Below are 15,106 nucleotides of genomic sequence, written 5' to 3'. Positions count from 1 at the left end.
ACATTTATTTCATATTATGGAGGAGCCAACCTTAGATAGATAGACCGACAGAGAGAAGCCATAGCTTAGATATACAGAGCCCATCTTGCCATGGGGCAAATATTTGGCTCCTCTAAAATTATTCCTATTGTTTCCTAAAGCATTTGAGTTTAACTCCTCAATATTCCTTCTGGCTTCTAAATTGAAATTATACTTGTTAACCCCTAATATAGATATATTTATTGACTGTCATTAAAAATATTTCAACATTAAAAGGTTTTTAATCAAGGATAGATATACCGTACATTATAGAATTGCTTGTCCCTTAGCCCAAATTCTCAGTAATATCACAAGATGTCTCCCATCCTTAAAATCACTGGTGCTTGGGCATAATAACTGCTCAGTTCCCCAGCCCCACAAGAGTGTCCCTCAGCATCAGAAGCCTTTTGGTGATCTGACATTTGTCATTTCAACTGAATTTTTCTAAGGCAGAGTAACCCCTTAATGTTAAACTTAAGGCAGTCAAGGGGTTAAATTATTATTATTATTATTATTATTATTATTATTATTATTATTATTATTATTATTATCAGGTAATTGAAGAATAGTTATCTAGTGCTCAGCTCAGATAGCACATTTAGTGAAAGTGGTGGCAAATAATTATTTACCTACATTTAGTAAAAGAAGAAGGCAACACTCAAGCAGTCATAAGAATGTTGTGGAACATGGTGAGAGGGCAGACTTCAAAAACCATATTACATTTTCACAAAAATTGAAAAGTTGTCTGTATTGTGAGATGGAACTGACTGCACTTCTGTTCCTAGTTCATTATTGTAATGCACTACTAAAATATACGTTCCCCCTAAGCTCAGCCACCCATTTGTATATTAGCTGTGCTGGTTAACGGCAACATCTGTCCCTCAATCCTGATGCAATATCATCAAAGCAAACAGAATAGGTACTGTATGCTTCCAAAAACATGCTTACAGAAACTCAGTACGTCGTTCTTTCATCATGTCGTCTGGCAGGCAGTGTTATATGGTGATCGTCTGCAAAAATACCAGGTGAAACTTCAGTAACTCTCTGCAGCTCTAAGACGCCCTGCCCCCACTGTAACCAGTGTCAGATGTAAACACCAGGAAATGTAGCAGAGATCACTGAAAGGGGAGGGGGCAAGCTGCACAATCTGAAGTTTCACTTTGTTAACCCCACGCTGCATCTGCTCTGCAGCAACTAAAAGCAAAGTGTTATGTTTGCTAAAATAAAATAAAAAAATATATATAATTGCCGATTGTATCAATATGTATGGAACCAAAAAAGATAGTGTTTGGTTCCAGGGGGGAAGTTTAATATATGTTACACTGCAGTTCAGCAGGAAATAGTTAGTTGATGAATAAGGCAGCTACACAGACATTAACTGTAACAAGAGCTGAAGTTTATGCATTCTGTTATAAGATGTTCTTTTAATAAATTTGTTAAAACTGCAACTGGAGTCTGAGAGCCTCTCTTATAAACAGCAGCTTTATACATGGTGGCAGCGGATGTTATTTGAGAAATACACCAAAAGAGGATATGGAAGGTTTAAAACCACCAGGTCTGCTGGATTTTCAGGCAAGGAATCTGTCTCAGGCATGGAAGAGATGGAAAGAAGACATTCTTTTATACACAGACCTAATCATGGCTGACAAACCAGAGGAGATGAAGGTAAAGTTGTTTCTGTACTTAATTGGAGAAAAAGGCAGAGAGGTAAAAGACACCCTTCTCCCAGAAGCAGCAGCTCCCACACTAGCTCTGCTAATTAAAGCATTTGATGATTATTGTGAGCCAAAGCAAAATGAGACTGTGGAAAGATATAATTTTTTTTCAAGATGTCAGAGGGAAGATGAAGGAATAGATGCTTATGTCACAGATCTGCGTACACTGGCAGCCACTTGTAACTTTGGTAATATCAGAGACTCATTAATCAGGGACAGGATTGTATGTGGCACAATAGACTCTAAACTTAGGGAATGCCTACTGAGAGAAGTGGATTTAACACTGGAAAAATGTATTCAAATAGGTAGAGCTGCTGAGCTGTCTAAAGAGAGGGCGAAGATCATTGAGAGTTCCAGCACCAGTGCAGTGTCAGTCCATAGGATGGACACAAGTTACAACCTTAGAAAGGGTCATAACAGAATGACAATGACTCCAGACAAGACAATACAGTGTATCTATTGTGGAAAGTGTCATGAGAAACTGAAAGAAAAATGCCCAGCATTTGGAAAGCAATGTAAAGGGTGTGGTAAAGCAAATCATTTTATTAGCCAGTGCCGTGCCAATACACAACAAAGAAAGCCAACAGTACAAGCTGTCTATAAAGTGACTGAAGACTTAGAGGAATATGAAGACATTCTGGGTCTGACCTTGGAACCAGCTTTTCAGATTTGTACATTTAAGAAAACAGTAAGCAGATTTCCATCAGCTTTGTTTGCTACTATGCTAATTGACCAACAAGCTGTTAGATTCCAAATGGATTGTGGAGCAGACTGTAATGTTATTCCAGCAAGTTTGGTGAAAGACAAATCTAAAATTTTACATTGTGATAAAATGCTAAGGATGTATAATAAGAGCACACTGAAACCAATAGGGATATGTAAGCTCAAAATAAGAAACCCATGCAACCAAAAGTTATATCAGGCTGAGTTTGTTGTAATTGACACAGAGGTGTGTAATCCTATACTAGGAAGTAGAGCTATACAAGCTATGGATCTGATCTCAGTGCAACACCAAAATATCCTAAACGTTGAACAAGACAGCAACCACCCAGATGCCACTGTGTGGGGCTGGTCAGCCATCAATAAAGAGTATGCAGATATTTTTCAAGGAGTAGGCTGTCTAGAAGGAAAACTAAAATTGGAAGTGGATGCTCTTGTACAGTCTGTTAGACTTCCAAAAAGAAAGGTTCCTGTGTCATTACTCAAACCCCTTAGAGAGGAGCTTACCAGTTTAGAAAAACAGGGCATTATAACTCCTGTAGAGAGAAGTACAGACTGGATTAGTAGTATGGTGGTAGTGAAAAAACCATCAGGGAAGTTAAGAATTTGCATTGACCCTAAGCCTCTGAATAGGGCTTTGAAAAGAAGCCACTATCCTTTGCCAACAATTGATGATATTCTCCCTGACCTAGCAAAAGCAAGGATTTTTTCAGTATGCGATGTCAAGAGTGGATTTTGGCATATTGAATTAGAGGAAGAATCCAGCTATTTGACCACTTTCTCTACTCCTTTTGGCCGATACCGCTGGGTTTGAATGCCTATGGGTATTAGCCCAGCCCCAGAAGTGTTCCAGCGAAAACTAAATCATGCACTGGAAGGGCTACCAGGTATCAGGATCATTGCAGATGATATTCTGATTGTAGGAGAAGGCGATACCGATGTGGAAGCAATTCAAGACCACAATCAAAAGTTGAAGAAATTACTAAATCGTTGTAGAGAAAGACACATCAAATTAAATCCAGAAAAATTTCAGCTAAGGAAAACAGAAGTGCCATATATTGGTCACTTATTATCAGCCCAGGGACTTCAAGCAGATCCAAATAAAGTAAAAGCCATCACTGAAATGCCCAGACCATCAGATGTTAAAGGAGTACAGAGATTTTTGGGGATGGTGAACTATCTTTCTAGGTTTTGTGAAAACCTCTCAGATGCAGGTGAACCACTGCGACAACTAACACAGAAAGGTACAGTGTGGGAATGGACAGAGGTGCAGGAAGAGGCATTTCAGCAGATGAAATCAAAAATCAGCAGTGCACCAGTGCTTAAATATTATAATCCAGACGAACCTTTAGAACTTCAATGTGATGCATCAGAGAAAGGTCTGGGAGCAGCACTGATGCAAGGTAAACAACCAATCGCTTTTGCAAGCAGAGCAATGACAGAGACAGAGCAAGGTTATGCACAAATAGAGAAGGAGCTATTAGCAGTCCTATTTGGAATGGAAAAATTTCACCAATTCACATTTGGGCAGACAGTAGCTGTACAATCAGACCATAAGCCCCTTGAAAGCATCATGAAAAAACCCTTACTTAAAGCACCAAGACGTCTTCAGCGTATGATGTTACGGCTTCAGATGTATGATGCATGTATCAGATACTGCCCGGGGAAGTCTCTGGCGGTGGCAGACACATTAAGTAGGGCTTATTTAGAAGAAGGTTCCATGGAGGGTTCTGTGGAGCACCAGATTGAAACTATAAACATGCTCCAATATCTACCCATCTCAAACAGGAGACTTGTCGCTATACAACAGAGCACAGAAAAAGACAAGACTTTACAAGCAGTAAAGCGAATTGTGATGAGTGGCTGGCCTCATGCTAAGGAACAGGTACCCCTAGAGGCTTCACCATTCTACCACATACGTGATGAATTGAATGTACAGGATGGTGTTCTATTCAAAGGAGAGCGAGTAGTTATTCCATCTGATCTCCGAACAGATATTATGTCTCGAATACATTCTTCACATTTTGGTGTGGAAGGATGTCTACGCAGAGCCAGGGAGAGTATTTACTGGCCAGGAATGAATGCACAGCTAAAAGAATATATCGACCAATGTGACATATGCCGTTCATTTGATACTAAACAACAGAAAGAGACATTCGTTCCTCATGAGATCCCAACGAGACCGTGGGAAAAGCTTGGCATTGATTTGTTCACATTCCAAGGAAAGGAGTATGTAATAACAGTGGACTATGACTCTAATTTCTGTGAGATAGACCATCTTCAGGATACAAGATCTACTACAGTAATAAGAAAATTAAAGGCCCATTTTGCCAGATATGGAATTCCAGACACGGTATGTTCTGATAATGGACCACAGTTTATTTCAATGGAGTTTAAAGACTTCAGTATGGGTTGGGACTTTGACCACATTACCTCGTCACCAGGATACCCTCAAAGCAATGGAAAAGTAGAGTCGGCAGTAAAGACAGCCAAAAGACTACTGCAAAAAGCTGTGACTTCTCAAAATGATCCTTATCTAGCATTTTTGGATCATCGCAACACACCAACACAAGGCATGGAGTGCAGTCCTGCTCAAAGACTGATGGGTCGAAGGACCAAATCGTTACTTCCAATGAGAGGGAGTCTGTTAATACAGGATCAGGTGATGAATGACAGACACCAAATCCTGTGCAGGAAGCAGCAATCATTGCAAGCTGCTCAATATAACAAGGGAGCCAAAGACCTGCGGCCTCTAAATGTTGGTGAACAGGTGTGGGTACAACCGCAAACAAACCAAGGAAAAGAGTGGCGGAAGGCTTGCCTAAGAGCTCCTGTAGGAATTAGGTCATATGAAGTGGTGACAGAGTCAGGACAGGTCCTGAGGAGAAATAGGAGGCATCTGAGAGGCACTGGACGCTACAGGCCTCCAGCAAGGACCCAAACTAGCACCCAAGAGGAATCTCACATTGAGAATACAAACCAGCCATTAATGACAAATAACTCTGAAGAAGAAGGACAAGAAGAAATAAACAGTGAAATATCAGACACAGAAAGATTGCAGGATGACAACAGAGTCCTGTCAGAACAACCACAGGGATCCAGAAACACCCAGACTAGAAGTGGGAGATGTATCCAAAAACCAGAATATCTAAATGACTATGTGGACTAATATTTAGCACAATGAAAGACTGCATCTCAGGATCCATATTACTACAATAATTAAAAGGGATAGCTTTTGCCATTTCCCCAAAAAGGGAAAAGATGTATCAATATGTATGGAACCAAAAAAGATAGTGTTTGGTTCCAGGGGGGAAGTTTAATATATGTTACACTGCAGTTCAGCAGGAAATAGTTAGTTGATGAGTAAGGCAGCTACACAGACATTAACTGTAACAAGAGCTGAAGTTTATGCATTCTGTTATAAGATGTTCTTTTAATAAATTTGTTAAAACTGCAACTGGAGTCTGAGAGCCTCTCTTATAAACAGCAGCTTTATACACCGATTGCCACTCTCTAACTTTGCATCCCCCTGGGGCGCCTTAAGGAAAATTGGGATCATCAGCATTTTGATACAACTCAGTATTGTTAAGTGTATTCAGCTATGAGCACCAGCAGATCAGAGACAGATCCCCTACAGTTTGAGCTTCAGAGTAATAGCTATTAATACGAGCAGCGTTTTACAGACAGAGTTTAATAACTCTAGAATTTAGGGAAAGTCACTTAAGCTCAAAATTCATAGCATTTGTGTGTCTCATATTTAGCAATAAATATATTTATGTATGTGTCTGTGCTGGGCATCTCTGATTCTTGTGAATTGAATGAATTACTTAACCCTTTCACCTATTGCTTTGTGTCACACATATAATCTGCATCTTACAGAATTTTAGTCAGAATTTTACTGAATTCTAGGAACTGATATAGGAATCAGCAGGTACAGAATTTATCACTCAGTTTTCAGCAGATTATCTAGTTAAATAGTGTAAATCTAAAGCAACTGGATTTGACATTTGTAAAAAAAATTAAGACAGAATATCTGGAGATTATCTGTATTATCCTAAAGGGTAAATTTATATTATGGTCATAGTTTAATAAAGCGCTACCATACTCTGCAGCTCTGTGTACACGATCAGAGGGGTATACAGTACATTACAGATAGACCTGATGACACAAATTTAATTTAAAAATGAGAAATGATCAGGAGAACATTAAATAAACAGTCATTACAAATGGTTAATGCTCCCATGAGCTTCCGGTAGCACTTTGCGCTAAGTACAATTAAGCAGAGGTCAGACCTATGGTTAATTAAAAATATCCTCCAATTGACCCCAAATAAAGTGTACAGTTCCTTTATTAAATAAATAATATGAGCATCTTTATTTTGGTAAAAGAAAAACTGTACAAAGCAGTTATAAGGGGTTAAAGTGAGGGGATGTGGGGTGTTAGAAAAAAACGGCACTGAAAAGTGTCTTTACATTGCGGTTTATGGGGACTGTGTTTTAAACTTCAAATAGATACGTATATGCTTATATACATATATATTTATTTGTTTATTTGTCTATATACATATATAAATACATAAATATATATTATCTTAAGGATTCATTTAGACCAGCTCTAAGAACTACCTGATATAATTCAGTGATGGAAGAACCTGAGACCACTAGTATCTGTGTCTGAGTGTGCTAAGGAGGAATCAAAAGAATTAATATAATCAATTGAAGATAGAAAAATTATAGAAATAGAAAAAGTAAGAAAAAAGTAAATAGGATTCCCTAGCCAGCAGTTTCCATTGCATTACAATATATTTAGACAGAGATGCCGCAGCAAAGGGGTACCAAAATCACAGCCAAAGCAAGGAGTCAGAGTGCACATTAGTAATACACAAAATATATAACTGTATTAACTAACTTAGTCTACAACATATAAACATTCCCTATTACCCCTAACTCTAAAAAATACACAAACCTATGGCCATAGTAGAGAGAAAAATAGTTAAGACATCTGTCAAGTACATATACAGTATATATCAAGGTATAAATATCATATCTTTATCAATATAAAACCTATGCAAGGCGAAATACCTCTGCTAAAAAACAGACTTAGGTTATGGATTAGATCTAATAGCTCAGATTATGTCCCAAATAACAGGTATAGTGCAGTCCAGCAATGTCCAGCAGTTAATGCACGTGCATGTATCAAATGAAGCAATAGAATAGCTTTAGTAGTTAGCCGTAAGCTGCAGGTTAATAGAATGCAAGCTCAATCTGATTGGCTGATTGGATCAGCCAATCGGATTGAACTTGATTCTGATTGGCTGATGGAATCAGCCAATCAGAATATTCCTACCTTAATTCCGATTGGCTGATAGAATCCTATCAGCCAATCGGAATTCAAGGGACGCCATCTTGGATGACGTCATTTAAAGGAACCGGCGTCGGCTTGGAAGAAGATGGCTCCGCTCCGCTCCAGAAGAAAGAAGATTGAAGATGCGGCTTGATAGAAGACTTCATCCCGATGATGGACTTCCGACTTCAGCCCGATGATGGATTTCTTCAGCCGCCGCTTGGATCCAGACTTCAGCCCAAGGATGGACGTCACTCTTCAGCCCCCCGCTTGGGCTTGGATCAACACTTCCGAGGCTTGGATCAAGACTTCCGAGGACCGATCGGTGAACCTGGTATGGTGAAGATAAGGTAGGAAGATCTTCAGGGGCTTAGTGTTAGGTTTATTTAAGGGGGGTTTGGGTTAGATTAGGGGTATGTGGGTGGTGGGTTGTAATGTTGGGGGGGGGTATTGTATGTATTTTTTTTACAGGCAAAAGAGCTGAATTCTTTGGGGCATGCCCCGCAAAGGGCCCTGTTCAGGGCTGGTAAGGTAAAAGAGCTTTGAACTTTTTAAATTTAAAATAGGGTAGGGCATTTTTTTATTTTGGGGGTCTTTGTTATTTTATTAGGGGGCTTAGAGTAGGTGTAATTAGTTTAAAATTGTTGTAATATTTTTCTAATGTTTGTAAATATTTTTTTATTTTTTGTAACTTAGTTCTTTTTTATTTTTTGTACTTTAGTTAGTTTATTTCATTGTATTTATTTGTAGATATTTTATTTAAATAATGTATTGATAGTGTAGTGTTAGGTTTAATTGTAGATAATTGTAGATATTGTATTTAAATAATTTATTGATAGTGTAGTGTTAGGTTTAATTGTAGATAATTGTAGATATTGTATTTAATTAATTTATTGATAGTGTAGTGTTAGGTTTAATTGTAACTTAGGTTAGGATTTATTTTACAGGTAATTTTGTAATTATTTTAACTATTTTAGCTATTAAATAGTTCTTAACTATTTAATAGCTATTGTACCTGGTTAAAATAAATACAAAGTTGCCTGTAAAATAAATATTAATCCTAAAATAGCTATAATATAATTATAATTTATATTGTAGCTATATTAGGGTTTATTTTACAGGTAAGTATTTAGATTTAAATAGGAATAAGTTATTTAATAAGAGTTAATTTATTTCGTTAGAATAAAATTATATTTAACTTAGGGGGGTGTTAGGGTTAGGGTTAAAATTAGCTTTAGGGGTTAAAAAATTTATTAGAGTAGCGGTGAGCTCCGATCGGCAGATTAGGGGTTAATACTTGAAGTTAGGTGTCGGCGATGTTAGGGAGGGCAGATTAGGGGTTAATACTATTTATTATAGGGTTATTGAGGCGGGAGTGAGGCGGATTAGGGGTTAATAACTTTATTATAATAGCGGTGTGGTCCGCTTGGCAGATTAGGGGTTAATAAGTGTAGGCAGGTGGAGGCGACATTGTGGGGGGCAGATTAGGGGTTAATAAATATAATATAGGGGTCGGCGGTGTTAGGGGCAGCAGATTAGGGGTACATAGGGATAACGTAGTTGGCGGCAGTGTATGGAGCGGAAGATTAGGGGTTAAAAACATTTTATAGAGTGGCGGCGATGTGGGGGGGCCTCGGTTTAGGGGTACATAGGTAGTTTATGGGTGTTAGTGTACTTTAGAGCACAGTAGTTAAGAGCTTTATAAACCGGCGTTAGCCCAGAAAGCTCTTAACTACTGACTTTTTTCTGCGGCTGGAGTTTTGTCGTTAGATTTCTAACGCTCACTTCAGCCACGACTCTAAATACCGGAGTTAGAAAGATCCCATTGAAAAGATAGGATACGCAATTGACGTAAGGGGATCTGCGGTATGGAAAAGTCGCGGCTGGAAAGTGAGCGTTAGACCCTTTCCTGACTGACTCCAAATACCGGCGGTAGCCTAAAACCAGCGTTAGGAGCCTCTAACGCTGGTTTTGACGGCTACCGCCCAACTCTAAATCTAGGCCTTTGTATATTAAGCAGTTCATGCATATTGGTCACAGTCATATATAGCAGAGAAATGCTAATAGCATCTATTCAATTGGTGTCATTATTCAGGGAAATCCTACTGAGAGCTATACTCTCATCTAAGGGTCCCTTGTTAGTTCTCACCACTTCCTAGATATGTTGTGATCCATCCTCTTATATCTGCGTGCCTGTGTGATGTCCGTCATATGGAACTTATGTTTATGCAGTTTGAGGTGCGGGCTGTCCTTGCCTTCTCTCTAGGCTTGTTTGCAACACAGCAGATCCCTTTACTTACTCATCATGTTAGAACACGTAACACGTGTTTTGCGGTTAGGAACCTCCGGTGCGGCTTCTTCATGACGTATCGGTGCTCAGCCTTAAAACAAATGAATGGTTCTCTCTTTAACAGAGGCCAAACCTGAAGAGCCCTGAAAATAGCATGGAGTTCTAAAATATTGATTGGTAACTTCGCCTCTTGAGGTTTCCAAACCCCTTGTGCTGTCAGAGATCCCCAGACAGCTCCTCAACCTGTAAGACTTGCATCTGTTGTGATCACAGTCCAGGTAGGATGAACAAAAGAGGCCCCCTGAATAATATGATGATGGTCTAACCACCAAGTCAGAGAGAGTTGAATGTTTGGATTTAAGTATATCAATTGTGATATTTGAGTATAATCCCTGAACCATTGATTCAGCATACAAAGATGCAGAGGTCTCATATGAAAACGAGCAAAGGGGATCACGTCCGATGCTGCAGTCATGAGACCTAAAAATTCCATGCACATAGCCACTGAAGGGAATGATTGAAACTGAAGGCTTCAACAAGCTGAAACCAATTTTATTCATCTCTTGTCTGTTAAGGATAGAGTCATGGACTTGTGAAACTATTTGGAAACCTAAAAAGATGACCCTTGTCTGAGGAATCAAGAAACTCTTTGGTAAATTGATCCTCCAACCATGTCTTTGAAGAAACAACACTAGTTGATTTGTGTGAGAATTGGCTATATGTAAAGACTGAGCTAGTACCAAGATATCGTCCAAATAAAGAAACACTGCAATACCCTGTTCTCTGATTACAGATAGAAGGGCACAGAGAAGCTCCAAAAAGTTCCTTGGAGATATTGCTAGGACAAATGAAAGAGCAACAAATTGGTAATGCTTGTCTAGAAAAGAGAATCTCAGAAACCGATAGTGGTCTGGATGAATCAGAATGTGAAGATATGCATCCTGTAAGTCTATCATGGACATATAATGACCTTGCTAAACAAAAGGCAGAATAGTCCTTATAGTCACCATCTTGAAAGTTGGGACTCTTACAAAATGATTCAAAATATTCAGATCCAGAACTGGCCTGAATGAATTTTCTTTATTTGGGACAATGAATAGATTTGAATAAAACCCCAGACCCTGTTCCTGAAACGGAACTGGTATGATTACCCCTGAAAACTCTAGATCTGAAACACATTTTAGAAAAGCCTGAGCTTTCACGGGATTTGTTGGAATGTGAGAGAGAAAGAATCTTCTCACAGGAGGTCTTACTCTGAATCCTATTCGATACCCTTGAGAGACAATACTCAGAATCCAATGATTTTGAACAGAATCTGCGCAAATGTCTTGGAATCATTTCAATCTGCCCCCCAACAGCTGAACTTATCGAGGGCCGCACCTTCATGCAGACTTGGGGGCTGGCTTTTGTTTCTTAAAAGGCTTGGATTTATTCCAACTTGAAGGTTTCCAATTGGAACCAGAGTCTTTATGGGAAGGATTAGTTTTCTGCTCCTTATTCTGTTGAAAAGAATGAAAAAGATTAGAAGCTTTAGATTTACCCTTAGATCTTTTATTTTGAGGCAAAAAAACTCCCTTCCCCCAGTGATAGTTTAAATAATTTAAGGCTTTCTAACCGTCTAGTGCTTTCACCGTCTCTTTGAACTTTGAATCTGCATGGATTTTTTAACTTATGTTGCAATAAAGGAACTTTTTATCAGCAAGACCGCCTTCTCTCTCTCTTTTCCTGTGACTATTACCAGCCTTTTGGTACTTGCTGTATCTCTCTTGCTGTGAGTATCTACACCTGCACTGGGCGAAGAAATCCTCCACCCCTCCTCCCTTGCTGACATGCTGACACCTACACCTTCTTACAGCTCATTATCACACACTGATTTCAAGACAGAAGCTAACACAGAAGGGCAGTTTGTGCTGAGCAATTTCTCAGCCCCCTAATGTAGAAAATAAAGTGAAGATAGTGGAGTGAGCACCTAAAAGGCAGAGGTATAGTAAGAGTATAATAAAATAGTGTGTGTATAAATGCTCTTTAATAGTATAAAATATTTTGTTAAAAATACTTTACTTTGATAAAATACCGTTAAAAATGTTGCTGTTTAATACATATTAATTTGAACACAATATCTTGGATCCATGAATACATTATATAAATGAAATATCAACAATATAAAATATAAAAAAAAAATAGATTAGATCGTAACATACATAATGGCAGATACAATAGATAAAGGAATGTATACAAATACTATAGAAATAATCCAGTGATATTGTCCAAAAAACAATGTGTAATACTTAAGAGTCCAGTGAAAACAGTCAATTGGGTGGAAAGTGTTCTAGAGTGGTTAAAGTTCAGTGTAATCCAAATGATCCTTGTGGTGTCAAAATCCAAATGTGAATCCAAAAAGCCAGTGGCAAAATATTAGAAAAAATATTAGAAAAAATAGTGAAAAAATGTTAATAATAAAAATCCAACTCTATATGAGAGTGTGATAAAAACAAAAAAGCTAAAGTGCAAAAAATACAGATATCAGATGTTTGGACTGAGATAAAAATGTATAAAGTCGATGTGGTAAGTGTGTAAACAGGAAGGAGTCCTGAGTGTTATCACACTGGATTCCCAAACCAAATGTAAATACAATTGAAAAAAATGGAAAAAAATTCTATAAGAAAAAATGCAATAGAAAAAAACCTGTGGAAAAAACAAAACAGTACTAAGAACAATAAAAGTAATACTTTTTTAGAGTATCAGAATGTCTCTCACCATTTATATGTCGACGCGTTTTGGCCTGGCATCAGGCCTTTCTCAACACTGTATAACTGGTGAGTGGTGAATGTATTTATAAGGAAATTGTGCCTATCAAAAAATTAAGTTTGGGCGCCAAAAATTACTCATTTCCGGGAACCACCCCTTATCCTAAGTGAATTGTGGGTATGGGCAAACTTCAGAGCAAACCTTCAAAGTATGGGCAAATTTTTAAATTATTAAATTATTATTTTTGTGGATCAACCCCATTGCAATTAATGAGAGAGTTGTCTAATCCCTAACCTTAATGATTGTCTGATCAGTATAACCTTCTGTCAAATTGTGTTTGTAATATCTGCGAATTATCGCCACTTGTTTACTCTCAGAAGCTGACGTCACTTCCGGTATCCGCTTGGTGGCTTCATTTCCGGCTTCCGGTTTCGGTTTCGCCGAATATTTACACTAGATCCGTGGCAGTCGGGAGGACAAGTGTAATACTGTATTTGTTGATATAAAAGGGAGCAGATCAACAAATACAGTATTACACTTGTCCTCCCGACCGCTATGGATTAGACAACTCTCTCATTAATTGCAATGGGGTTGATCCACAAAAATAATAATTTAATAATTTAATAATTTAAAGATTTGCCCATACTTTGAAGGTTTGCTCTGAAGTTTGCCCATACCCACAATTCACTTAGGATAAGGGGTGGTTCCCGGAAATGAGTAATTTTGGAGCCCAAAATTTATTTTTTGATAGGCACAATACCCTTATAAATACATTCACCACTCACCAGTTATACAGTGTTGAGAAAGGCCTGATGCCAGGCCGAAACGCGTTGACATATAAATGGTGAGAGACATTCTGATACTCTAAAAAAGTATTACTTTTATTGTTCTTAGTACTGTTTTGTTTTTACATTTGGTTTGGGAATCCAGTGTGATAACACTCAGGACTCCTTCCTGTTTACACACTTACCCCATCGACTTTATACATTTTTATCTCAGTCCAAACATCTGATATCTGTATTTTTTGCACTTTTGCTTTTTTGTTTTTATCACACTCTCATATAGAGTTGGATTTTTATTATTAACATTTTTTCACTATTTTTTCTAATATTTTTTCTAATATTTTGCCACTGGCTTTTTGGATTCACATTTGGATTTTGACACCACAAGGATCATTTGGATTACAGTGAACTTTAACCACTCTAGGGCACTTTCCACCCAATTGACTGTTTTCACTGGACTCTTAAGTATTACACATTGTTTTTTGGACAATATCACTGGATTATTTCTATAGTATTTGTATACATTTCTTTATCTATTGTATCTGCCATTATGTATGTTACCATCTAATCTATTTTGTTTTTATATTTTATATTGTTGATATTTCATTTATATAATGTATTCATGGATCCAAGATATTGTGTTCAAATTAATATGTATTAAACAGCAACATTTTTAACGGTATTTTATCTAAGTAAAGTATTTTTAACAAAATATTTTATACTATTAAAGAGCATTTATACACACACTATTTTATTATACTCTTACTATACCTCTGCCTTTTAGGCGCTCACTCCACTATCTACACTTTGTAACTATTTCAAGGGATAACTAGGCACCCCTTTAGGAGAGAGCTGTAGGTTCACATACTAGCGCCAGACCCACGCATCCTTTTTTTTCCCTTTAACGTAGAAAATAAAGCACAAACTTACTTCACCACCTCCATAGGAGGCAAAGTTTGTAAAACTGAATTGTGGGTGTGGTGAGGGGTGTATTTATAGGCATTTTGAGGTTTGGGAAACTTTGCCCCTCCTGGTAGGATTGTATATCCCATACGTCACTACCTCATGGACTCTTGCCAATTACATGAAAGAAAAGAACATTTACTTCTATGCGAAGAACATTAAAATGTTACATTTTAGCCCACCCATGTTAAAAGATTATTTTCAGTGAATTTAGCGTGTGAGCCCATATGCTGCTAAAGACATCTGTACGCTACTATCATCCCACCTAGATTTACACTTCAACAAAGAAACCAGAAAAAAGCAAATTTAATAATAGAAGTTGAAAAATTACAATTACTTGATCGATATAAATCATGAAAGTTGATTTTTTACTTTACATATATATATATATATATATATATATATATTTATATATATATATAACACACAGAGAAAGTTCAGCACTCACTTACAAGCTCTCAACTAAGATTTAAAAGACAAAATGGAAAGGTTAGTTACCACATTTGGCCAAATGGGACAAGCCCAGG

Source organism: Bombina bombina, chromosome 7 (assembly GCF_027579735.1).
Source record: "Bombina bombina isolate aBomBom1 chromosome 7, aBomBom1.pri, whole genome shotgun sequence".
Classification (NCBI taxonomy): domain Eukaryota; kingdom Metazoa; phylum Chordata; class Amphibia; order Anura; family Bombinatoridae; genus Bombina; species Bombina bombina.
Note: the sequence above shows the minus strand (reverse complement) of the source record.